This window comes from Cebus imitator, unplaced genomic scaffold, assembly GCF_001604975.1.
Source record: "Cebus imitator isolate Cc_AM_T3 unplaced genomic scaffold, Cebus_imitator-1.0 Scaffold71, whole genome shotgun sequence".
NCBI lineage: Eukaryota > Metazoa > Chordata > Mammalia > Primates > Cebidae > Cebus > Cebus imitator.
The window spans coordinates 3,325,969-3,351,493 of record NW_016107386.1 but is presented as its reverse complement, the minus strand read 5'-3'; the positions used below and the strand labels follow the sequence as shown (position 1 = coordinate 3,351,493).

The window sequence follows — 25,525 nt, the reverse complement described above, 5'->3', positions numbered from 1 at the left end:
GGGAAAGAGGACCTGTGAGGCAGAGAGATAGACAGACAGACAGGGCTGTCTCCAGATCAGGGCTGGGTATTCCCTGCCAGGCTTCTCCCGCTGGCGTCCTGGAAATGAATCCAAGTGTTTGTGGTAATTAAGACTCCAAGATTACGAGCATCCAGCCTTGGGATCTAGAGACAATCACAGCCTGCAGCCGGAGCCTTTAAAATGACCAGTGTCTATTCATCCCCTCCAAACAGACTTCTCTTTCTAAAGGCTGCTCCTTACCCAGGGGCAGCCGCCTGTCCTGGCTCCCCCACCCTCCCTGCCAGCCCCCACAAAGCTCACCTCCCAGGAGCTGGTCTTGCTAGCCAGCTCCACACAAATTTCCGGCCTGTAAGCTCTGGGATCTGGGCTTGCAGAACAAAAGCCAACCACCAGCCAGCAACTGGCAGGGAGTAGAGGAGCTGGACAAGGAGGGGGTGCCAAGCAGGGAGGGAAAACTCCAGACTCTGAGACAGAAACTCAGGTGATACCCTCGATCACCTAAGGTGCCTGTCTCCAGGCTGAAGTCTTTGCACTGATGACAGGCGCACACATGTGGGGACAACACAGGGCTGAGTCAGCTTGACATACAGGATATTTAGATCGCCTAGTCTCCAAACCACTCCAGTGTGCTCTCTGGGAGAACACATATGCACATTGCACAAACATCCACCCTAACCAGTGTGCCAATATGCCTATCTGTGGTAGCTATAAAACATACAAGCAGCAGTGGGCTCAGGAACCCAGGCTGGCTTCAAGATCACAGAACTGTATGAACTGACAGTTATTCACAGAGTCCCGGCACAAGTCACACTCCAGTCAGAAGCAAGTCCCACACGGCCTTGCCCCCCCAATTTAAGATACCCCAAAATGAAAAGAGAGCTAAGCATTTCATACCTTTGTTATTCTTTGCATTCTTCATAAGCTCATTATCAGGACAACTAATAATTCAGATGGTGCCTTATTCTGAAACTGGCAACACGTATCAATGATTTTTTAAATATTTTGCAAATGATATGGAATTATCCCAAATCATCCTGAAAACAGCAGGTAAAATTAGCTGGTAGAATGTACCTTGGCTAAAGAAGATTCCCTGTGCCACACTCGTGCTGTAATGTATTGCGAGGCGACCCCAGAAATTATCCCAGTGTGTGCCATCTGTATTAAAATGGTTATTCAGTTATGAACAGGGTAACATAATACTGATCAGCTAATTATACACCCTCTGAAAACCCTCCAGCTCCCTGGGCCTAGCTCAGCCAGGTATTGAAAGCATTGTGATTTGACATTCAGATACCTTCCAAAGAGCTGGAGAGAGATGCTGGGTGGTTTGGGAGAAAAATAAGTCCTTTGCTTTAAAAGCCAGAGGAGGACACTGGGGCAGCTTTGGGCTGAGGGAAGAGCGGCACTTTGGGAGGGGAAGGGGACAAAGCATTGTTTTATGAGCCATGTAGAGACTCAGCCACTTGCCTGACTGCTGGTTCTGGGAGTAAGTTGGACCTGAGATCTCAAGAGAAGAACAGCCAAGGGCCAAGAGTGGCCCTGCTGAGCGCAGCGTCGCTGGGACTGGGTGGTGGTCTGCTGCAGAACACTTATGAGAAATGCTTGTTGTCAGTAATAGAATTTGTAAGCCTTTGGAGAAACCCAAGTCATGTGGGGTTTAGGAAATCTGTTTCTCTTGAATGAAGTAGAGGAGTGGTACGACAAGTCAGGCATGGCAGCCCTGTCAACACCCCCTGTCCCTTCTCCCGACAACACACACCTCTCATTGGCTGAGATGATTTGGGAAGCTGGCTTACGCTCAAGTTTGGAAATGCTTCTATCCTGAAAAGCCATGGAGAGAAAGGGCCAGGTGACCCCAGGATCAAGCTCCAGAGGTCTTGAGGTGCACCCACCAGAATTAGGTCTAAGTAGACCACAAGAGAACCACAAGTGAGATGAGGGTGGGGAAAGAGTAGCCTCAGCTTGTCAGCTATGATAGCTGCAGAGCCTGCCCAGCACAGAGCCCTGACACCTGAGGGGCACACAGGCTTCCTCTGGGTGTGGAGAAATAGCTATCTGTGGGCAGGTCTTGCTGGAGATGGAGAAGGAGTAGGAGGAGAAGAACGGGGAAGCCACCAACCACACCTTGGGTCCACAGTGAGGCTTCACGGCTGGCTTTGTCTACAAGGAGCAGGCAAAGTAGTCTCAATTTCACTTTTGGCCAGAATCCTCTCATGGTTCATATTTTGGAAAGAAATCTGGGGGCTTCCCAGTGTGCTGCTGAGTTGGGGCTAGAGAAATCTACCCGGGGTAGGTGGTTTGCTCTGAAGAGGTAAGCTTTATCTGAGGTCTGTTTTTTTCACCCAAAAGTCTCATAAAAACAGGATGTTTCTGCTAGTGCTGTTTATATCAGGAACTTTGCCTTTTCTCAGTTTTGGGAATTCTCACTCACTGTAGGAAGAGCCTGGAGATTTTCCTGTGTGCAGAAAGCGTGGTGCATTAGGGAACCGGTGGTTCTTGAGGTTAGAGCTTTGTTGGTGGTGACCTGCCCACTTGTGTTGGGTGTTTCATAACAGTTATGAGTAAGGTTGTGCATGAGCTGGTGGTTGGCAAGAAAAGAAGTCCACACATGCTCACCCACCTGAGCCAAAGGTTTTTCATCTTCTCCTCCCCAAAACAGATGCTGTCGCTGCACTTGAAATATGCTGTTATGGTTATAAACTAAATTGCTTTTTCATTCTTTAAAAATGGTTTTGGCATTCTCTGATCCTGTTGTGATAAAGGCGTGGCCATCCAGCCTGTATTCTCCACTAGCAAATTCTCAGAAATGCCTCTCTGAACCAGAGGACTGGGTCAGGAAGGCCTCCCCACTCCCACAGACCACTGTCAAAAATCCTGAGGCTTGACTGGGCTGCTTAGCACGTGGAATTTATCTGAATCTTTCTAAATATTGGGTTACCGATGGCTAAGCATGGAGTTGCCAGCTCTTTGGTTTGTACACCGCTGCTTAGAGGGCGGGTGTTTATAAACAGGGGATTTTAGAGCGAATCCTGGTATGGGAAATGGCCTGGAGCAGGGAGAGATGGAGAGAGACCCATGCTACTGAAAAAGGAAAAAGTCACCTAGTTACATCGCTGAGCAATTCTCTAAGCAGGGGGGATTTTCCTGATTATATGCCAGAGTCTTCTGGTCTGGCTGTTACTCTGGGCAGGGAATATGGCTCCTTTGAAAGAACAGGCATAAACCCCAAATAGAGTCTAGGGTTACTGATGATCCCCTGAAGGTGCTCTTTTGGGAAGAGATGGCAATAAGGTGTCACCTAACTTTTTTGGCTTACCTAACACTTTTTGGAGTCAGGGCACTCTCTGCCCCTAGATCTTTGGAGCGAACCCTGCCGGAATCAACTTCTGACGATCTCCCATTACCCATACTCCCTCGTAGCATGTTTGGCTCTAGGTGAGCATGTTCGTTCTCTCAGCAGTGGCAACCCAGGGCTGTGTTAAGGAATTCCATCCTGTGTCATTTGGGTGTCCCTTTTTCTGTCATTCTCAGGTCTTTGAGTCATTCTCAGGTCTTTGTTCCCCTTGGGTCAGGCAGTGGGGTGACAATGGCCTACCAGCTGTTCCTTCAAAGGCTTTCCAAATAAGCTGGGCGCCACTCACCCTGGCCCAGGGAATGTTGAAGATATGTTCAGGGCTATGGTTTGTTTCTCCTGCTCTGAAACTCAGGTTCCAGAATGTTGCCTATTTGACTCATGGACCTGGCTGGGCATGAAGCTGGGCCAGAGGGGTGGTACCGCCCGCCACATCACCATACTTTTGCAGCTGTTTGGTGGTCAGGGCTATTGGTCTCATGGCAAAGAGCCAGGACAAGTTGGAGAGTTAAGAAAAAGACTTCTATGCACAGAGGAGTAGGAGAAACAAGGACAGAGAACTTGCCTTCTGTGGCCCTGAGCCTAGCAGATTGGGCCCGTAAATAGCAGACCAACACACCAGTTTCTGTCGGAGAAGCCTTGCTCACCTGTTCTTTTCCAGAGACAGTCTCCTACGATGAGGTTGCCCATCATTAGAATAACGTTTGAAATAGGGGTGATGGTTGAAATTCTCATTCCTTAAAATGAACTGAAGTTGTCCTCCTGAAAAGCCTATTTTTGTTTTGTAGTTGTTTTAGCCTGGGCTTCCTGGCCCACAGTCTTGTTGGTCTGACTATCTCCCTGTTGGCTGGTTCTGTGAGTGTTGGGGCCACGAAAAGGGTTTCTGGTGAGAGCGATGGCTGGTCGCCCTGTCTTCCCACCTCAGCTGGCAACTCTCAAGAAAAGGCAGACAGGAGGTGCTGGGGCTAACAACAGCTCCAGGTGCATTTCAGAAAGTGATACAAAGAAGAAAAGAGAGGGAAAACCCAAAATAAATAAATAAATAAATAGCATCTCAACTGTTCTGAGAACTCAATAAAACAATCACATCAAATATGAAGAAGTATAAATCTTGAGTCTGCACAGGTAACCTACTCAATTGCTTTTATTATCGCTTAGGCTGCCTCCATTTATTACCGTTCATGGCCTGGGCAAAGGAGGCTGCATGGAGGGTGGTCTCCAGTGCAATTCTACACCCCGGAGAGGCAACAATCAGCCCATACAGCCAGAGATTTCGATGGGAGCCCGGGAAGGGCCCATCTGTCTGCATGAAAACCAATCAATAACTCTGTAACCAGAGCCCTTGTCACAGGGAAATGGACAGCACAACAGTTCAATAGAGGGGCCACAGGGGAATTAGCCAAGTAGAGATGGAGCCAAGCAGGAGCAGCCCCTAGAGAAGGGAAACAGGGGTGCCTGGAGTAGGGGAGATTAGGGAGGGGCGAGCAGTAGCTTCGTATGCGTGTTGGTATTAGATGGGGATTACTGCACAAAATAGACCCAGGGAATGTGCAGCAATGTTGGGAGTTGAGGTGGTAGGGAACATGAGTTTTGGATGGCATTTGGGAAATGGGCTTGTCTGGCACACGGGACAGTGTGACTATGCGTGATGGTATGTCCTTGCAGACTAGAATGTCACAGCTTGTAGAGAAAGAGGAACAATAGTAGTAACTGGTGTGGAAGATTAATGACACTCCCCGCCACCTAAAAAACCCCTCTGAAAAGGGGGTTCCTATGAGCCCACATGGGATGGGGGTCCTGCTTCCCAGTCTTCTTAGCAGGACTGATGAAGGAGCCCCACTGTCCGCTCCCAGCTTCTTAGGTCTCTGATAATAGCTACTCTTCAGGTTGTCTCTTAATACTCAGGTCTATCTTCAGCCCCTCCTTGTGTCTACCTGGAATTGGAGTTTTTATATTAAGAAGAAAATGATGGTGTAAAAGTGGCATGTGTTCCACAGAAATCATACTTCAAGTACCCATACAGCTGTTCTGTTTTTCACTTTCAGTCCAGTATTCAATAAATTGTATGAGATATCCAACACTTTGGTATAAAATAGTCTTTGTATTAGATGACTTCGCCCAACTGTAAGTGTTCTGAGTGTGTTTAAGAGAGGCTAGGCAGACCTATGACTTGCTGTAGATTAGACGTATTCAATGCATTTCCAACTTACAGTATTTTCAACTTATGGAGCCATTACCTTATTGTAAGTTAAGGAGCATCTGTACGCTGAAAATAATTTCTTTTTCACTTCCTGTTCTTTAAAAGAATGTGGTATAGGGGCTGCTCATCTGACCTGCCAATTCTCGGCATCCCTGCTGTTTCTTCCCACATGTCCCCCACCCCTCCAGAAGCCAGGTGTCCAGGGCTCAGATTCATGCAGGGGAAGCAGCTTCAGGTGCAGCTATGCCTGTTGGCTACTGATGCCCAGCTAACAAGTGGAAATATTAGACAGATGAGAAATTAAATCACGTTTGGTTTTTCTATCTACCACTGAACTACTGGGTTGAGGTGGTTTTCTCCTATTGAACAGGCTATTTGTTTTGGGGCTAGGGAGGCATGGCTTGAATGTATTCATGATGGTTTGCAAGTATAGAAGTTGCTATCTTCTGTGTGTGTGGATTTGTGTGTGTGGGTGGGTGTCTACCTATGTCTGCTTTTAGGTGAAAGGCTCTGAGGCCAAGAGGGGAGAAGGGAAGAAGGCCCACAGGACATGACCTGCAGTCACAGACAAGGCTGGACACCTTGTACTTGGGCCATCAGATCAATCGGTGAGCAGTCATTGAGCCATTGGGCGAGGTGGCAGCGATCATAAGGCTAGGCTGAAGGTCCCTCATTTCATAATCTTGGCAAATGGGGCCACATTTTTCTTCAGTTATTTGCACCATAACATTCTGTAGTCCAGTTAACCCCCAATAAGAGGGGCTTTGCTACAGTGATGCCACCTTTGCGATGAAGAGCTGTGCGACCAGCTGTCCATCCTCATTTTGACACTTGGGTCCCAGCCCCGTTGGCAGGATTAGTTAGGGACCAACTTCATAAGCAGCCAAGAAGACGCTCTTCTCCGCACAATCCTTCCCCCAGAGCTGTGGCCCACAGTAGGAGGCATGGTGACAGCACGGGGACATGATGGTGGGCCAGCCTGCAGGTCTTTCCTCAGTAATCCAGGTGTGAGGGGCATAGGGAAGAGTCTTACTGTTCATGAGAAATGCATAGCTGGCCTCTGGAGAAGGCTTGGGGTGTAGGTGAGGCATGATGGCAGAGGCAGCCGCCTTGGGGCCTCCTGAGGAGGGCTGGGCACAGAGGAGCTGCTGAGGATATGGGAAGCTAAAGAAGAATGGTCCAGCCCTGCAGGAGAGGGAGCAGGCCTCCTGTAGGCTGGGAACTCTCAAGTAAGAGAGGAAGATTTTGTGTTTTCTAAGAGAGAAGGAAAGAGGGAGAAAAAAAGAGAGCAGGGCACGGGGAGCAAGTCAGGTGTCATTCTATTTTAGAAAGGTTCGGGTTTATGGCAGGGATGTTGAGGGAAGGAAAGCAGTGCCCGGAAGTCCAGACTGGGGTTTGCCATGATGGAGGCACGCTGTGGCTCCAGGAGTCATGAGCACAAATGACTCCTGGGCCCCAGGAGGGAGAGGCTCCAGAACATGAGATGAAAAGTGGCGAGAACTGGGCAAACAGCAGGTGCACATGCATAGGCTGGGCCTACAGGCAGCGATGCAGGGAGGCTGGATTTTTACAAACTCTGTATTGGCCGGAGCAAACACAGCTTTGGGTCTGATTCTGTCCATGGGCCAGCGTTCAGCAGCCCCTGGTTGACCTAACTGCATGGACTTATCTCTCTGCCTTAGGCTAGGGCAGTAACATCTGTGCAAGTAGGAGGGGATGGGGCATTTCCTGGGTCTCTTAGTCCAGAAGCTCCTGGGGAAGGGAGTGGAGGAGAGATTACGACTCCCTGTAGCGGTGGTGTGGGGTGGGGAGGAGAGGTGGGGTGTGGGCAGGGAGGGGCAGAAAGTGAGGATGATGGCTGGGAGAGTGAGGCAGGAGGCAATGAAGCTGAGAGGTGGAAGGACGGGGCTGCTGGGGATTGGAGCGCATGGCTGAGAGCAGGATGTGGCACTGCAGAGCCTACAAGGGGAGTTGGATCTGCTCCTCCTAGCCGGGGCCCTCGGTGGCCTGGCAAGGTCTTGGGGGTGGTGGGAGAAAGCTGGAGCCCCAGGCAGCTGGTAGTCCAGGCTTATGGGCCCTGAGGAGAGGCCCAGAGGTGGTGAAGGAGAAGGGAGGAGAGGAAGGCGAGCAGGTTTCTGAGAATAGTGTGGAGCAAAGGAAGCGGTATGGGAGGGGAAGCGGCTTGGCTGGAGCTGTGCAGCCCTTTCTGGGAGGGAGTGTGTGCGCCACCTGGCTGCAAGGCAGGTGGGCAGTGCAGAGACTCCAGCCTGGTCCCTGGCAGGCTGGAGAGGGAGAGTGGGAGAGCAGCCACAAGGGAGGGTGGGAGGCCCCTGCCTCCTGAGGGTTCCAGATTCGAGTCGTCTCCACACAGAGCCTTTGTCCTCGCTGCTCTGGACTTCCTCCTCTGCCTACCCTCAGTCCTGCCTGAACCACAGCGATTTCTCTCTGCTGCCACCTGGGAACAGAGCAAGCCAGGGGACAGGACCGGTGGTGGCTCCTGGCAGGGCTGAGGCAGGGCAGCAGGTTTGGAGGGGAGCTGTGTTCACCTTGCAGGCACAGTAGTCAAGAAATCAGAGAGGAAGGATTGGCCAGGACTGGGAGAGAGGGGAGCAGGCAGAAAGGGAGGACAGAAGCGTGAGCCGAGCTTGAGCGTGCCCTAAGCGTGAGCCGAGCACCCCCAAGTGAGCACTGAGGGCTGCTCTCCCTGATCCTGGTGCTCCCTCTTGGCCCTGGGATCTTTGCTGGGCCCAACTGCCCAGCCTATACCTGGCAGGCAGGTGATAGAAAGCTGAAGGAGATGAGGGGTCTGCAGGCAGCTTCTGGCTTGCCAGACCCTCATTCTGCCTCTTCTCCCGGAAGCTTTCATCTTAATTTTGGAGAGCAAGCAGTGGTGCCTGCCTTAGAGTGTTGTCCCAAGAGAAGTTGGTGATGATGTGTTGGGAGCCTCTGTGCATGGTTCTGCTTTGGAAAGAGTACGTGTGCTGGTGGTATCTAGCTAAGCCTGGCTTCCATGCGCAGGGAAGCTGTCTAAATGGCGCTGGCTCCCAGGGAGCTCTCAAAAGGAGTCAGTTGTGTCAAACTGGGAGTTGGTGGCTTGCTACTCAGAAGGCTTCTGGCTAAAGGGATTGTTTGGTCCCAGAATGAAAGTCCCTGCTATCACTTGGATGGCCTGCCTGTTTGGGATGTTGGTGAATGTTCGCTGGAGAGCACACGGTTTAATGACAGTAGACATCCTGATGGGTCCCGACACATCTGGTCTGTGCACATGCACATCTTTGGGGATGTGAACACTTGTGAGCAGTGTGTATTTGCCCTGCTGGATGAGTGAGTCAAGCTGCGTGCGATGGTCAGGCTGGAAGGAGTGTGTAGTGTCGCTATCAGAGACTGGAAGTGGTTGTTTCATGTGTGTCTGCTGCCATCCTCAAAGGGAGCATGTGTTTAGGTAGAGACAAAGGTCAAGACAGTGGCCTCCATTCATCATTTGCAGAGGGAATACCTCGCTCCCTTCCCCCAGTCCCTTACTCTCATTCCTCAGGTTGGCTGGTTGCGGGTAGGGGGCCAATCTCAGTAAACTATAATTGAAGAGTGAGGAGAATCTGATAAGGAAGGCCATCCTTCCTCTAGGGACCAATGGAGGTTTCATGTTCCCCACTCTACCGTGCTTCTTTAAGGAGCTGACACTAGGGCAGGCAGCCTTCCGACCGTGACTGTCTAGAGTCTAGGAGAGCCAGAGAGAAGGGGTTGGGACTCGGGTTCCTTACCCCAGTTGCGATGGTCCTGGGAAACCCTAGCAGACTCCAGATGAGAGCGAGGAGAGGGCAGAAGAGAGATGACAGAAGACAGGAAGAGGGAAGTGGGAGCCAGATGTGATCAACACAGACAGGCCCCACTAAGGCCTAATTTTGGGCCACAGAAATGGACTGTATGTGGTGGGAGGGTTTTTTGTTGTTGTTGTTGTTGTTGTTGTTGTTTTTTAATCAGGAAGGGGCTGTGATGCCGTTTAGCCCATCTTTGGGGCTGAGCACTTAGCTCCTGCAGAGGGTACAGCCCTGGTTGGGGTTCAGCTCCTTCTAGAAACAATGCTCACCCACACTTTCGCCCCCCTGATCTCCCAGCACATGTGCTTTTCCTCTTCCCCCACCCTTGTTTCCCCTGAACTTGGCTCTGAGGATCAGGTAACTCCTGGCCCCAGGGAGATAACCAGGAAGGCCATGCAGACTCCCTTAGGAGATGACCTCCCAGGATGGGTACAAAAAAAGTTGAGAGAAATTCATTTCATGGCCAGTGGCTGCTTAGAAAAGGCGATTCCAGCATCTGAATGTGATAAATGTTAACTGAGCATTAATCGCATTAAAGAGGGCCCTATAAACTTTTCATTTCTAATTAAATTCGTCCAGTGATGCTGCCCAAGCGAGTACTCTGGGCCTTTGTTTATGTGGAAAATTAAAATGCAAATACAATGGGATTTATTTCCAGGGGTGGAGTGATGGGCTGGCCCCTCTGGCTACTGGTCTCCAAGACTGTCAGGCCAGGCGACTGCTTCTTTGGAGGTGCTGTCCCCCTTGTAACAGATTCTTGTGTGAAGGGAGAGGCCAAAGTTCAAGGTCAAGTACTGTTAGTCAATGGGGAGAAGACGTAGAGAGAATTGGAGAGAAGGAGAAAAAAAACAATAGATAACCAGGAATATAGGGAGGCATTGTCCTGGTTTCCCACCCTCCTTCCCCACCAACTCACACCTCTAGGAGAATAGAGCCCCCAAACCTTACTTGTGAATAGCACCACAAGCCTCCTCTGCAGCTATGAGATGAAGGGGTGTATGGGAGCGAGAATTTGGAGGAAGCAGCCCTGCTGGGCTCGGCATGGTGGTCCACACCTGTAACCCCAGCACTTTGGGAGGCTGAGGCAGGAGGATTGCTTGAACCCAGGAGCTTGAGACCAGACTGGGCAACATAGTGAGGCCCACCTCTATTAAAAACAAAAACCAAAAAACAAAACAACAACTAAGTGGCCATCAGGAAGGGTCCAGGGCCTGGATTTATCTCCAGCAGTTTGAGGGTCAGCTGCTGGCCACATTGGGGTTTCACTGTGCTCTTCCTGCCAGTACCAAGTGGCATTGACATGGGGCAGTGAAGCATAGAGGCACAAACCGAGGAGGACATTGTGCATGCATGCCTGCATGCACGCAGCCTCCTTGCACATAAGGAGAGCCAGTTTCTCGTAAGAGTAAACAAATGTTCCTTGCAAGGAGTCCTTTAGCGCCATGATCTCTTTGATGAAAGTGTTAACCCTAAATGCTACTGAATGGAACAATGTAAAGTTACTTCTTTTTTTGAGACGAAATCTCACTCTGTAGCCCAGGCTGGAGTGCAGTGGCATGATCTCGGCTCACTGCAGCCTCCACTTCCTGGGTTCAAGTGATTCTCATGCCTCAGCCTCCAGAGTAGCTGGGATTACAGGTGCATGCCACTCCACCCAGCTAAGTTTTTGTATTTTTGGTAGAGACGGGTTTTCACTGTGTTGGCCAGGCTGGTCTTGCACTCTGGACCTCCAGTAATCCACCTGCCTCGGTCTCCCAAGGTGCTAGGACTGCAGGCATGAGCCACTGCGCCCCACTAAAGTTCCTATTTACTAAAACATAAATTAAGTTGAGGGGAGAGAAAACCCTGCATAAGAAAAATTATTTGGGTACATCAGTTCAAGACACTGAAAGATAGCTATGCATTCTCTGGATAAGGGAGTTGTAAATAGCTTAAAAAGTCAAGCAGGAAAGGCAATGGAGTAGGAGAAATGATAAAAGACAGAGCACTAAATCACAAGCATGGGTACATGTACAAAGTTGCAAACCAGCTTTATGTCAAGCTTTGCAGAATCCGCAGCTTGGACTGACAATATGTAGAGATGCTAAATGCACAGGCATGCAGACTTCCAGAGTCTCAGTATGGAGAGGGTGGATTGGCCACATGGTGGGCAAGCTGCTGTCTGTGCTGGACCCTGGGATTGATCCATCAGCTCCTCCATACAGGGATCAGATTGGGGACAGTTTGGTGGGCAGTTGAGGATACAGCTGTATGAGATTTTTAAAGGTCTTTAAATGCATGAGTCTCTTGTGAGCTGGATCCACCTTCTAATGGATCTCTAAAGTAGCAACCCAGGCCGGGCGTGGTGGCTCAAGCCTGTAATCCCAGCACTTTGGGAGGCCGAGGCGGGTGGATCACGAGGTCAAGAGATCGAGACCATCCTGGTCAACATGGTGAAACCCCGTCTCTACTAAAAATACAAAAATTAGCTGGGCATGGTGGTGCGTGCCTGTAATCCCAGCTACTCAGGAGGCTGAGGCAGGAGAATTGCCTGAACCCAGGAGGCGGAGGTTGCGGTGAGCCGAGATCGCGCCATTGCACTCCAGCCTGGGTAACAAGAGCGAAACTCCGTCTCAAAAAAAAAAAAAAAAAAGAAAGTAGCAACCCATTCCCAGAATACCGCCTGCTTGAATGGTTTTGTCAAAAAGCTGCTATCCCTGTCCTCTTTGGTCCGTTTTATTCTGGGCTATTCTTTCCTTTTTAGTATTCACTTATGCCTCTTGGAAATGCATGAACACTTGCTAACAAACAGGTTAATGATGGTGCAACTCCCAAACATCTGGAAGGAAAGCAAAACTTTAGTCTATCACCTATAAAGGTTTTCGATAGAATGCCAAAGATCTGGCGATTTAGAAATGTCCACGTAATTTATTGAATTTCTCAGTTTTTTATCCTGGCACAGAATCAACACATTGGGAAACACCTGTTTTCAGATAAAAATATTCCAGGGAACTCAGTATTTTGGTTAGAAACATCTTTGATATGTTTGAGTGTGATTTCTGGCTTGAAAGGAGGCGGGCTGGGCTCTAAGTCAGGTGGAGATCTGGTGGTAACAGTAGTTAGTACTGGAACGAGCACAGCTGGTGAGAGGTTTCCTTCCCCGGAAAGTTGGCCAGGAGGGCAGATCACTTTGTCCAAATAAGTTTAGGCTGTCTGTTCGGCTGGTTTCTCTAAGGGAGTCCCCTTTGCTGTTTAAGGGAGACTGTCAGGTTTTTAATACATGTGGCTTTTTCTTCATTTATTTTTTCATCCAACCATTCAGAAAGTAGGTGCTTTCTTGCTAAGCACCTACTATGTGCCAGGCAATTCACATAGAGTTATGTGTCATAGTGCTAAAAAGCAGGCTCTGGGGAGAAACTGTCAGATATTGAAGCTGGCTTCTCTACTCACTGGCTACAGGGTATTGGATCCATCTCGTATCCTCTCTGGGCCCCAATTTCTTCACTCAAATAATGTGGGGTATAATCATGTAGGTCTCTTATAGGTTCTCATGAGGGTTAAATGAGTGAGTCCACATAAACCTACTTAGAATTGCACCTGGCAGGTATTAAGTGCTCAATAAATGCTAGTTATTATTACTGCAGTAGTCATCATCAAGTCTGCATTTCTTGTTATGTGTCTATGTCGGTGTGTATGCATTCTGCTTTGTGTGTGCACAAACGCTGAAATCTTTTTAAAGAAAAAAGTTTGAAGAGCCAAAAGGATATACTATGAACAGAATTGTATATAATGAATGCCAGTGAAAATGCCTTGCAAGGCCAGATGGATTTAGAAGAGGGCCCACTCAGTGTATTTCCAGAAAAAAGACGCTCTATGATTCAGTTGTCTGACCATTGAGCAGAATTAGTCAGATAATTGCCCCTTTGTCCACTTTGAGAGCCCAGCCCTTGTGTGTGTGTGTGTGTGTGTGTGCGCGTGTGTGTGCGTGTGCGTGTGTGTGCGTGCGTGTGTGCGCACGTGTGCGTGTGTGTGTGCGCGCGCGTGTGCGTGTGTGTGCGCGCGCGTGTGCGTGTGCGTGTGTGTGTGTGTGTACTTTGTATAACTGCACATTCCTTCTCTTGGATGAGCCTGCTATTGTTTGAGGAATTGAAGGTTGGCATTTTCTGGGCTTCATGGCATTTTCATAGGTTGTGGTGCTTTGCATTTTGTAGGTTTTTTTTAAAGATAAAATGAAATGGTAGTGTGGAAAAATCCTTATTTGGTGTGTTTGAAGGGTTTCACTGATTCTTAAATGTCATCGAGGGAAGAGGAAAGGGAGGTAAACAGGAAGAGGAGTGGAAGAGAGGAGAGAAAATGGAGATAAGACAAAGGATGAAGAAAGGAAAGGGGGAAGTGAGCATATATTTAAATTAAAACCAAAGCTGTCTATTCTTGTCTAACATGTCTGGATATTCTAAGGAAGCATGGGAGTTTGACTGTCGTTGCAGTCATTTCCATTGCTAAGGAGTAAAAGTTTTAAGAAAAAAATTTCCGGAAAAAATTACTTTGGATTGAATCTATTTGATGCATTGGCTCAAAGTAACTGGACAACTGCAAATTCTGTTTATTCTTTGCCTGACAAGAGAAAAGATGAAAACCAAAGTTTCCCAAACTCATGATGATGTGTTTTCTCATCTTTATGGGAACTTCCATGGAGCAAGACTGAGGTGCGACCCCATTCTTGTCTCAAGTTCTCCCTGTCCCTTTGGCTTAGTTAGGTGACCATGTTCAGTGGGCCATAAGACCCACACCCAAATACCTAAACAGTCGCTCGTCTGATACCTTTCATACCCCTTGTATCGTTTACAGGTTCCTAGATTTTATTATTCCTGGTTTATAACTGTTAGCTGGTAAAGGTTCTGATTTTCAAACTAGAAAGTAAATTTTTTTAATGAGCAAAATTAGAATCCTGAAAACTCAATCATCTTTACATTTTTCTTGTAGCATAAAACAAGTCGGCTTGTGCTGTGGCTCACACCTGTAATCCCAGCACTTTGGGAGGCCGAGGTGGGCAGATCACGAGGTCAGGAGGTAGAGACCATTCTGGCTTACACGATGAAACCCTGTCTCTACTAAAAATACAAAAAATTAGACAGGCATGGTGGCACGCACCTGTAGTCCCAGCTACTCTGGAGGGTGAGGCAGGAGAATCACTTGAACCTGGGAGGCAGAGGTTGCAGTGAGCTGAGATCACACCACTGTACTCCAGCCTGGGGACAGAATGAGACTCTGCTCAAAACAAAAACAACAACAAAAACAAGTTAAGATTTGCCTGTTCCTTACTGGATCAGGGCCAGATGCTGCCCTCTGTGTGGGCATGGGCAGTGGTGAGCTCTGTCAACCTCAACCCAGCCACTGCCCACATGGCAGGGAGAGAACTACTCTCTGCCCCTGTGCTACCTGGCTGAAAAGTGTGCACTTATCTCCTTAAAACACACACACACACACACCCCTTGATTTGTCGTAGGATTTTGTGTATACTAGCACACATGTGTACCTGTTTTTGCACATACGTAGGCCAATCTTATGGCTGCTTTACTCAGAAAGCCTTTATATTTACCATCATCATCATCATCACAGTGGTTAACAAGTGTTTACTGCAGTAGGAACGGTTATAAGCATGTTACACGCATTAATCGATTTAAGCATCCTAAACAACCCCATAGGGCTTTATAGGATTGTTTATAGATGAGGTAACTGGAGTACAGAGAAGTTAAATAACTTGCACAAGGTGACAGGCTAAGTAGCAGAACTAGGATTTGAACCCATGTAGTCCTGGCTCTAAAACCCAGGTGCTTATCCCCTATGCCATACTTTATATCTCCTTTGGATCAAAGGAAGTGCAGGCATGGCAGTCTCTTGGGGAACTCTATGTATTTTGCAGTCTCATGCCCAACTATCTATTCATATGTTAACTTAGGAGCTCAAAACAGGGACCCTGTACCCTACCAGATGCTCACGCCTCTATGTGTACTCTGTACACGCCTCTGTACTCTTCCATGGGGTGTGCTCCTCAGTGCAGGTCACTGCTGAGCCCCATCATCCAGGGATACAGGGAAGGAAGAGGATGCTAATGGCCAGAGCCACAGAGTGGAGTGAAATGGGGATTCTAGGAACTAGAGTTAATGTTGCTGTTTCCATTGGGATTGGGAAGCTTACTCCCATCTGTCCTCCTCTAGCTCCAGCAGGGATCTGGACTCTTAGTAGGCATAGGGTTGGATCTAGGGGCTTAACTCTCCAAATCAGGCAGAGCTGTTCTTGACTGGTAAAGTCATAACTGTTCAGCGGAGGAGGGGCACTTGCTTCCAAGAAGAATAGAATCGTATTTTTGATCATCAAGAAGAGATTTGTCCTGCATCTCTAGAATCTTCCTTTCGAAAAGCAGCAGTGCAAATGACCAGGCTAAAAAAGCTAAAGGATGGGTCCTCTCACCCACAACCACACCGAGAAGGCAATTAAAGCAATTACCGAATCATACACCACCACCCAGATCCAGCATCATTACTCAACCCACATCACCAAGGAGACATCCATTAACCTAATCTCTGAGACATACATTAGGGAAAAAAGATGCTGATATGATCAATGAACACAATAATTCAAAGCAGAAACACAGACACTGCCACCAAACAATACTCAAATTCCTCCAACTCAGTGTTACACAAAGTGCAGCCACCTCAATACAATATCACAAAACACCAAGTAACAAACCTTAAGCCAGCTGCTGGAATGCGTCAACACAATGCAATAATACACGATAATGCACAACACAATTCAAACTCTGCATCCCACAGGGACACCTATATACAAAGGCTGAAATCATGTGGCTGCTTGAGCAATAGTAAACACTGGGCAGGCACACACAGAGACGGAGCCAGTAGCGCAGCACCCAATTCTCCTGCACACCCAGCAGGAAACGATCACAGCTGCAGTGCTCCCAAGCACAGTGCAGCCTGCCAGAAAGCAGCAGCACCATGCCGTTTCTCCAGCAGGTGGATGTGTCCAGACCATCACCTCCAATAAGGCCTCTGGGCTCTCATTGCTAGTAAGAGAGTAAACTGTCCCCTGAGCCTGCTTCCTGAGACAGGACGATTCAGTTCTATTCTGGTTGGGGTTTAATAAGACTTCGCTGTTACTGAAAATGACAGAGCTCCAGGGATAAAGGGGAAGGTGGTGGAGGAGGCAGGGAGCTCACCAAGCTGGGTGCAGGAATTCCCCTTCCTCTACCCAGCCCCACCTTCTGTGGCCATTCCAGAGCCAAAGCCCTCTTGCTGGGTGTTCACGGAGTATCGATTCAGTCTGCAAGCAATTTTAATATTTCTTCAGGGACTTTCCAGCAACAGCACAAGTCATTAATTCACCCTCCCAAATTGCTTATTCAATAGCAGGAACATGGCTCCTGAATAAAGTCTCAGAATTTATGTGACTCGCACGAGTCAGGAGGTCAAACAACTGTTATGGAGTGAAGTTAAAAATCCAAATAAAATATTGACACTTTTTTGGGGAGGGGGAGGGGGGAAGCAAAGGTATTTAAAATAGGTTTTTGTTGCAGTGCCCCCAGGATAAAGAATGGAAGGAGACTGAAGACAAGTTGGAGTTTATAAAATCAATGGAATCTATTGCACAGCTACTTGGCATTTAATAATTCTCTCATTTCCACATCCCCTCCCCCACCCCATTCTGGCCGTAGACGGAGAGATACACAGGTATACAAATGCACATTTATGTACATCAATACCAGTGCATGGACCAATATAAAAACACGATTGTGATGTGAAAATCTGAAACACCCTGGGAAGGGAACAGTGGTGGTGTAGAGTCTCACTGTAGCTTACAGATTTGACAGAAATGGGCATAACTTGGCAGATAGTCATGAAGTAGGTTTTGATAAATATATCCACTATTATAAATCTTGGATCAATGCATTGGAGCAGACCTGAATAGAAAGATACACTAATCATAGAAACTGATTCTCAAAATCAAAATTGAGAAACACATCTCTATGTAGTATCGTCATGCGGATGAAAAAAATTCGGAAAATTTGCCCCCAAAACCTACCAGTGTATAAAAATTCACTGAAACCGGCCGGGCGCGGTGGCTCAAGCCTGTAATCCCAGCACTTTGGGAGGCCGAGGCGGGTGGATCACGAGGTCAAGAGATCGAGACCATCCTGGTCAACATGGTGAAACCCCGTCTCTACTAAAAATACAAAAAATTAGCTGGGCATGGTGGCACGTGCCTGTAATCCCAGCTACTCAGGAGGCTGAGACAGGAGAATTGCCTGAACCCAGGAGGCGGAGGTTGCGGTGAGCCGAGATCGCGCCATTGCACTCCAGCCTGGGTAACAAGAGCGAAACTCCGTCTCAAAAAAAAAAAAAAAAAAAAAAAAAAAAAAAATTCACTGAAACCTACAGCCACTTAATCTAAAATTGTGGTTTGTTTGTAACACAGACATGATGCTTATCAAAGACGGCTATGGCACGTGGGAGAAGATAAGCATGTTTAAGATCACAGCTGCATGCGCTCTCTGTCAATGGTCTACATATACAATTGCTCAATTTTCCAAAATCATGGATATGAAAAGACTGAAGGAAAAATTTGTTCATGTCCAAATAGTTAATAAATAAATATATATGTGTGTGTGTATACATAGACATAGACATATATATATATATATGTGTGTGTGTGTGTGTGTGTGTGTGTGTGTGTGTGTGTATCTATGTCTATATATATATATTTCCCAAAGAGGTCAAATGGTTCAGCCTACAGACATTGAAGTCACAAGCCTGGGTCTAATGTCTGGCTCTTACCTCACACATATGTATAATTATGTTAATTGAAAAAAATAAAATCCAACCAAACAAAAAAAGTCTGGCTCCAATGCTATTAAGCAGGTGACTTTGGGCAAGTTGCCTGGCTTTGCTGGTGTCTCTTAGGCAAAACAGAGAGGATGCCTATTTGCCAGAGTTATAGTTGGAATTTGAATGAGCAAATACATTCATTATAATGGTGGTTGTACAGTGAATAGGAAATAAATGATAGTTATTGCTTTTACTATTATTAGAGTCAGCTCTTCTATTCAGGCCTAGTTTCTCATAGATTCTACCATCTGTTCTTGATATGATTGACTTATCCTACTCAGTGGTTAGCAGCATAAGTTCTTGAATGAGACACTCAGGTTTAAATTCTGGCTCTGTTATTTAACAGCTGTGTGACCTTCAGCAAGTGACCTAACCTCTCTGAGTCTCAGCTTCCACATCTGTAGATTATGGATAATAATCTTCATAGGTGGTTGTGAGAATTAAATTAAATAATCCATATAAAGTGCCTTGCACAGTGCCTGGTACATAGTAAAGGTATGTTGGCCCACTGTGTCCCTTAAGATTATGTCATTGTGATTATCAGCCGGGTGCAGTGGCTCATGCCTATAATCTCTGCACTTTGGGAAGCTGAGGTGGGAGGATCACTTGAGGTCAGGAGTTTGAGACCAGCCTGGTCAACATGGTGAAACTCTGTCTCTACTAAAAATACAAAAATTAGCTGGGCATGGTGACACGCACCTACAATCCTAGCTCCTCGGAGGCTGAGGCAGGAGAATTGCTTGAACCTGGGGGGCAGAGGTTGCAGTGAGCCGAGATTGTGCCATTGTACTCCAGCCTGGGCAATAGTGCAAGAATCCATCTCAAAACAAAAACAAGATTATATTATTGTTATTATTATTATTATTAATATTCACTTGTTATTGAACAAATAGTTATCAAGTACTTACATTATACCAGACACCATTGCTAGTGACATCTGCCCTTGTAGAGCTCAGAGGTCAGGGGAGGAGTCTGTGAATTGAGTAAGCAAGAAAACAAGGTTTCAGCCCTGAGCTAGACCCTGAGAGGAAGAGGGGAACAGAGAGAAATAGATTGGAAAGCTAGGATAGAACCAGATTAGGGAAGATTTTGAAGGCTGGGCTGAAGAATTCTGAATTTATCCTATAGACAACAGGAAGTGATTGTAGGGTTTAGCCATATCACATTCTTTCAGAAAGAGACAGAAAAAGACTGAAGGACTGTTTTTGAATGCTGGAGTAGGCGAGAGGTGGGAAAGGGCAGAGGTAGGGAGGCCAGGCAGTCACTAGCAGGCCCTATATCTGCTGCCGCCCAGGTGACTGCAGAGGGAGGGAGACATGCCTGTGATGGGACTGGGGGATGGACAAGTGCAGAGTGGAAGACTTGGTCCCAGCAGTGAATTTATAGCAGTACCTTGCTCACCTTATATCAAGCCGTCTTCGAGCCTCTGGAGCTTCCCAAGCAGGACCGTGAGGGTAGACAGCTGGTGGACTCCAGCTCTAGCCAGAAGCTCTGACAGATGAGGGCAGGGCCAGTGGTGAGAGGCGCTAGTCTGATCATGCTCTGGGCTTGGCATGCACCGCAGACTGGTTTCCAAATGGTTAGTTAAACACATTGCCCCTTAATTTTTAAACCTATGCATATCTTGAAGTTAAATCAATCCATATGCTTACCATTCATCATATAAACCATCACTATTGCCCCCTTGGGCCCGCCCCATGGCCCATCTAGCCTGGTAAATTGTCTCTGGCCTGGGCTCTCAGGGGCACGTGGTAGAAAGATTATCGGCCTCAATGCCAGTCTTAGAGGGCTAAGTTGATGCAGAAAATATGCCTGATATCTAAGTAACCCACTGGGAATTTATCATCCTGGAATGTACCAAAAACCATTTTGAAATTACTTTAATTTTTAACCTACAGTTTTATTTCTCCAGAGAAACTGATAGCTTACTGAATTTTGGTGACTGTGTCAGCTGGAGTCAGGGTTAATAGACGGAGAGAAATGTGGATTGACAGAGTATGAGAAAGGAACTTTCCTAGCTCACTAACACTTCTTCCCACCTCTCGCAAAGATGCCCTTGAGAAACCAGAAGTATGGTTTCTTCACCCCCTGGCTTAAGCTAGTCTTCTCAAATAGAGTTCACAGAAATTCCAATTCAGGTCTGAAGGGGGAACGGTGGTATGCATTTTAGCAATACCCCGGGGGGTTCTAACGCAGGTGGCTCAAGAGCAGTGGTTTGAGGAAACCCTTCTGCAAGCTTTTTGGTAGGACTTTCATTTGTTGGAGCTCCGCTATAACTTCTGAGAGTCAACAAAAGAGTCAGAAGCTCTTGACACATTTGGGAGGAATCCTGGTAACCTGGAACCTGTGTATTCCAGCAACATGCTGCCACAGCCAGAATGGAAGGTCCTGTCCACAGTTCTGAAGAATGACCTGACCCTTATCAGTGGCCATTCTCATGCCCAGAACCCCGCCTGACAGGTCAGTTATCCAAACTGAAACCTGCAGGGCATGTGAGTGAGCATGGGCAAGAAACCTCTAAACTCTGCCCAAACTGCAGCCAGAGGCTACAAAAACAGGGAATGTGTTAAGCAATTCGGGGCTGCCTTAAAGGAAGCCCTGTGCAGGTAGATGCTGTCTCCCTTGCCTTTCTGTGGAGACAAGGAAGTAAATTTCAATTTTTCAGTTCCTGGGGGTATTGAAGGGGGAGATTCTAGTTCCTTAGTGTTCTCAGGAGTAGGGACCATTTCCAGGGGAGGTAAACATTTCCTGGGTGATCTATGATATCTCACTCAAGGTTCTGCTGTGAAAAGTCTCCCATTGTTAGTGTTGCTGACTTGCCTTGAGGCCAAGCCGTGGATCCGTGCCTGATACAGGCAGCTCTCAAAGATTTGCACTGAAGCAATAACCACCTGCATTAGCTGGGCAAAATATCCTTTGCTGAAGCAAATATCTTTTTAAATGTATCTTATTTTTATTTTTTTGTGACAGTCTCACTCTGTAGCCTAGGCTGGAGTGCAGTGGCACCATCTCGGCTCACTGCAACCTCCATCAACTCCAATTGTGGGTTCCACTTCACCACTGCAATCATGGGTTCCAGCAATTCTCCCACTTCAGCCTCCCGAGTAGCTGGAACCACAAGCGTGTGCCACCATGCCCGGCTAATTTTTGTATTTTCAGTAGAGACAGGGTTTTACCATGTTGGCCAGGCTGGTCTCGAACTCCTGACCTCAAGTGATCCACCTGCCTCAGCCTCCCAAAGTACTGGGATTATAGGCAGGAGCCACCATGCCTGGCTGCAAATATCATTTTGTTCTCTAGGATGATCGAGTTTATAATGCCCACGTAGACTGAGGCCACTGGCAGAGGCCCCCATGACCACTTGTCTGGTTCAGGGGGCAGTGGGGCCAGCTAGTCTGGCACATTTGCTACCCTGGAGTGCCTTTGATTTACCAAATCAGGAAAGACTCTCCCCATACCACGGATTAAATATTTTCTGCAAAGGCTCTAAAGTGGGCAGTTTACTCCAGGACAATTTAAGCTGATTTATACACGTATATAACACATATATGCAGATACTTGACATCTTGCTCCTAAGAGCAGCCTGCCCCAAGCCTGCTCATGTCACTGGTTTGTTCAAGCTCGACTAAGAAGTAATTTTGTTCCTCTAGGGAATAATTCCAAAACTGGGAAGGAAGTTTGTTCTAGGCAACAGGACAGAATTTCATGGCAACATACTCAGAGATCCGATGTATAGGGGTCGTGAGCAGCTGGTTCCAGGAGATGTTATCACTCCCATTTTCTAGTGAGGAAAACTGAGGTTCAGGGGAACCCCTCACCCTTCATTTCTCAGAACACAATAAAACAAGGGAATGAAAATTGAAGTTTAAATCTGGGGGGGGCGGCTTTTGGTGTCTCTCCCTTGGAGGCAGTATAATTCAGCAGGTAAGGGATTAGTCCCTGGGATCAGTCCCCTGGTTTTAGTCTACCCAAATTCAAATCCCAGATTTCCTATTTATTAAATGGGTGACCTTGGGCAAGTTGTAATAAGCCTTATGTGCAAAATGGGTTGTGAGGATTAAGTTAACCATTTATTTAAAGTACATAGAACATTGCCTAGCGCATAGTAGATACTCAGTAGACAGTTTTTTGATTTTGTTTTTAAACCGGAGCCTCTGCTGAGGAAGCATTGCTCCTGGAAATCCTGCTCAGCCTAGTCCTCGAAATGCTGCCACCTCGCCCCTTCCGAGGTGAGCTGTCTGAGGTCACCTCAATGCTAATAGGACCTCTTCTTGTCTCCACCTCAGGGAGTTTTTGCACACCATTTATTATCATATAATATAATGCAATATAATATCATACATAACATAACATAATATGATGGGTAGGTTAACTTGGAAACCCTAAGGCGGACCGTGGATGGATGGATAGATGAATAGATACATTTGTACTAAGTATACATACATTATATCATTCTATTGATTTGTAAAAAGTTCCCGGTCTGCCTGGCTGTAATGAGATTTTTGAACTTTGTGTGGCGATCAATGAGAGGAATATTATTGGCCTGGAGAATTGATATACCTGCTCTCAGTGGCTTGTTCTGCTCCCAGGCTGCCCCGGCCCCCCAGGTGTACGATTCCAGCAGACACTTAACCTTTTTTACAGTGTCATCAGGCTAAAAGGAATCTAATAGTGACACAGGACTTGTGCTCAGCACTCTGCCACTATTGCTTTCCTGTCACAAATAATTTATAGCCTTCTATTTCCATCCCTGAGTCTGCACCCCAGCCCTGCTTCCTGCTTTCCCCCAGCTCCCAGGAATCAATAAACTCACATAGCCACGGTGGGACTTCAGGGTGCAAGGAGACAGACAGACAGACAAAGAGAGGGGAAGTGAAGAGAGGAGCAGAGAAAGAGAAGAAGAGAGAGACAGAGAGTGAAACACAGAGAAAAGAAGGGGGAAGGAGGATGAAGAGAAAGAGCAGAACTAGAAGATTAAGAAAGCCTGGTGCTCTCTTAGAAGGTGGAGGGCTTCTCTCTTTCTTCATGTGTTTAATACACTGTTAATAGGAGACTCATACAGGGCTTTCCTTCTCACTCACAGAGCCTGAGACTGTGTTGATACCCAAGTTGGCGAGAGGGTGGGGCCTTCTGGGAATTTAACCAATGAGGGAGTGGCCTCCCCATCTGCCCTGTCATCCATTGCTCTGAAGCCCTGCCACAACGCCTTGCCATCTCTTGGGTCCCCTGTGGATCCTTACCAGTGACCCCACTGGGGCTTCGTCCAGTCCCCAGCCTGTCTTCTTGAGAGTCTGACGCGACCTCCTCTTGGATCAGGTGTCGCCATCACTGCTGCTGTTTCTCGTCTTCTTGGTGCTCTTCCCAGGGTCTCAGTGGCACCTGCATTGACCAGGCTGGGGCATATAGGGTAGGGAGGTCTCCTGCCTGCATCTGGCTCAGCCCCTAAATTGAAAGCAGCTGGGCCTAGGGATCACCCATAGGAATAGCACTGGTCATTATTGTTATTACAGGTAGCATTTATTTAACCAACCATCACACTAACCACTTTACATGCAGTGTCCTATTTAGTCCTCACTGCAGTCCTATGAAGTGCATTGTAGTGTTATCTTATTTTATAAACAAGGAAATAAGAAACTGCCAGGGGCTTCACAGGCAGCAAGTAACAGAGCCAGGATTCAGACTAAGGCAGGCTGAGCCCAGAGCCCATAGCCTTCTTCTTTTTGCTGCTCTCACGCCCTTGCAAGTGTGGGAGACTCTAAGTGCCTAGAAGTCTCCATGCTGGTCCCAGGCCAAAGCCCTGGAGGTCCTCAGGAAAGGGTGAGCCCTCCTCTGAAATGGTGGAGGAGGAAGAGCATCCTGTGAAGGAAAGAGCAGTGGGGAGCAGGCACCCTGGCAGGGCAGTCTCTCTGTGGAAATGGGAAAACGACACCTCCCAGCTTCTGAGGAGAGCTGTGTCCTCCAGGGTCCCAGCTGCACGCCCCAGGGATCTTCCAGAACTTGACTCTCCAGGCCAACCCTGCCTGGGGCCGTGGAGGTTTGGCATGTGTCTGGCTGTCTTATGAGGCCAAGAATGAAAAATAATTGGTGAAGGAGGAGGAGGAACATGGGGAAATTGTATCAGGTGGTCATCATCAACAACTGCTTTACTTCATTCATCCTTTAGTCCTGAGTGAAATTGCCATGAGTTGTTGGGTGACAGGAGGGCAGTGGATGACCAACAGATTTCCATATCCCAGTGCTTTTTTTTTTTTTTGAAACGGAGTCTGGCTCTTGCCAGGCTGGAGTGCAGTTATGTAATCTCAGCTCACTGCAACCTCCGACTTCCTGGTTCAAGTGATTCTCCTGCCTCAGCCTCCAGAGTAGCTGGGACTACAGGCACGCACCACTGCGCCCAACTAAGTTTTGTATTTTTAGTAGAGACGGGGTTTCACCATGTTGGCCAGGCTGGTCTCGATCTCTTGAGCTTGCGATCTCCCCACCTTGGCCTCCCAAAATGCTGGGATTATAGGCATGAACCACTGTGCCCAGCAGATCCCAGTTTTTAAATTCTCCGAGATCAGCTCCAGGGACTGACAAGTGCCCCCTGCCTGGGGTCATGGATGGACACCAAGAGCATTAGTAACTCGCAGCAGGCACCCTGCCCACCTCCTCCCCCATGCACCACCAACCCGCTGTCAGGGAGTAGTGATTTTCCATCACTTGCTGCCTCAGCTAAATTTGCGCCAGTGCCCTATGGGTCAGAGGCTCGGGGTAACGAAGACAAACTCCTCAAGCCCGTCCAGTTATCTCTCTCAGCTAGCCCCACCCCTGGAGCTCCCTTAGTCAAGAGCCCATCAGCCCTCAAGCCAGAGCCACTCACAGGCCCTGTGAGCTCACAGAAGCTTTTGCTGCATTGAAGTAAGAGCAGCAGCTCTGAGCTGTTCAGCATCTTTCTAGACTTTTCTTGTAGATGAGTGTACACTGCCTCTCAGCTACTACCCAATCTTTTCCATTGTAATTGTACTCCAAACCTTCCTTCCAACTCTTGGGAGATGACCTTGCCTTCTGCTTTTCTGAGAGATAAAAGCCGTAAGAGCTCCTGTTCAAAGCTTTGGCCGCCTGAAAACATGCCATCTCTGGCTAGCGCCTCCCTGTGGGCTCCACTCCATTTTTCCTTGTTCCCCTTTGCTCTCTTCATCATCCACAGTCCCTTAGGCAACTTCAGTCTCTTCCTCTTCACTGATTCTTCCTCTTCAGTCTACAAGCTTATCCAGAT

At 47.7% G+C, this 25,525-nt stretch overlaps 1 protein-coding gene across 5 annotated transcripts in view; it reads left to right on the top strand.

The window, feature by feature from the left end:
• PAX2 (paired box 2) overlaps positions 1–25,525 on the top strand; it is an 84,063-nt gene that overhangs the window by 5,468 nt on the left and 53,070 nt on the right. The gene's annotated exons all lie outside the window — the stretch shown is intronic.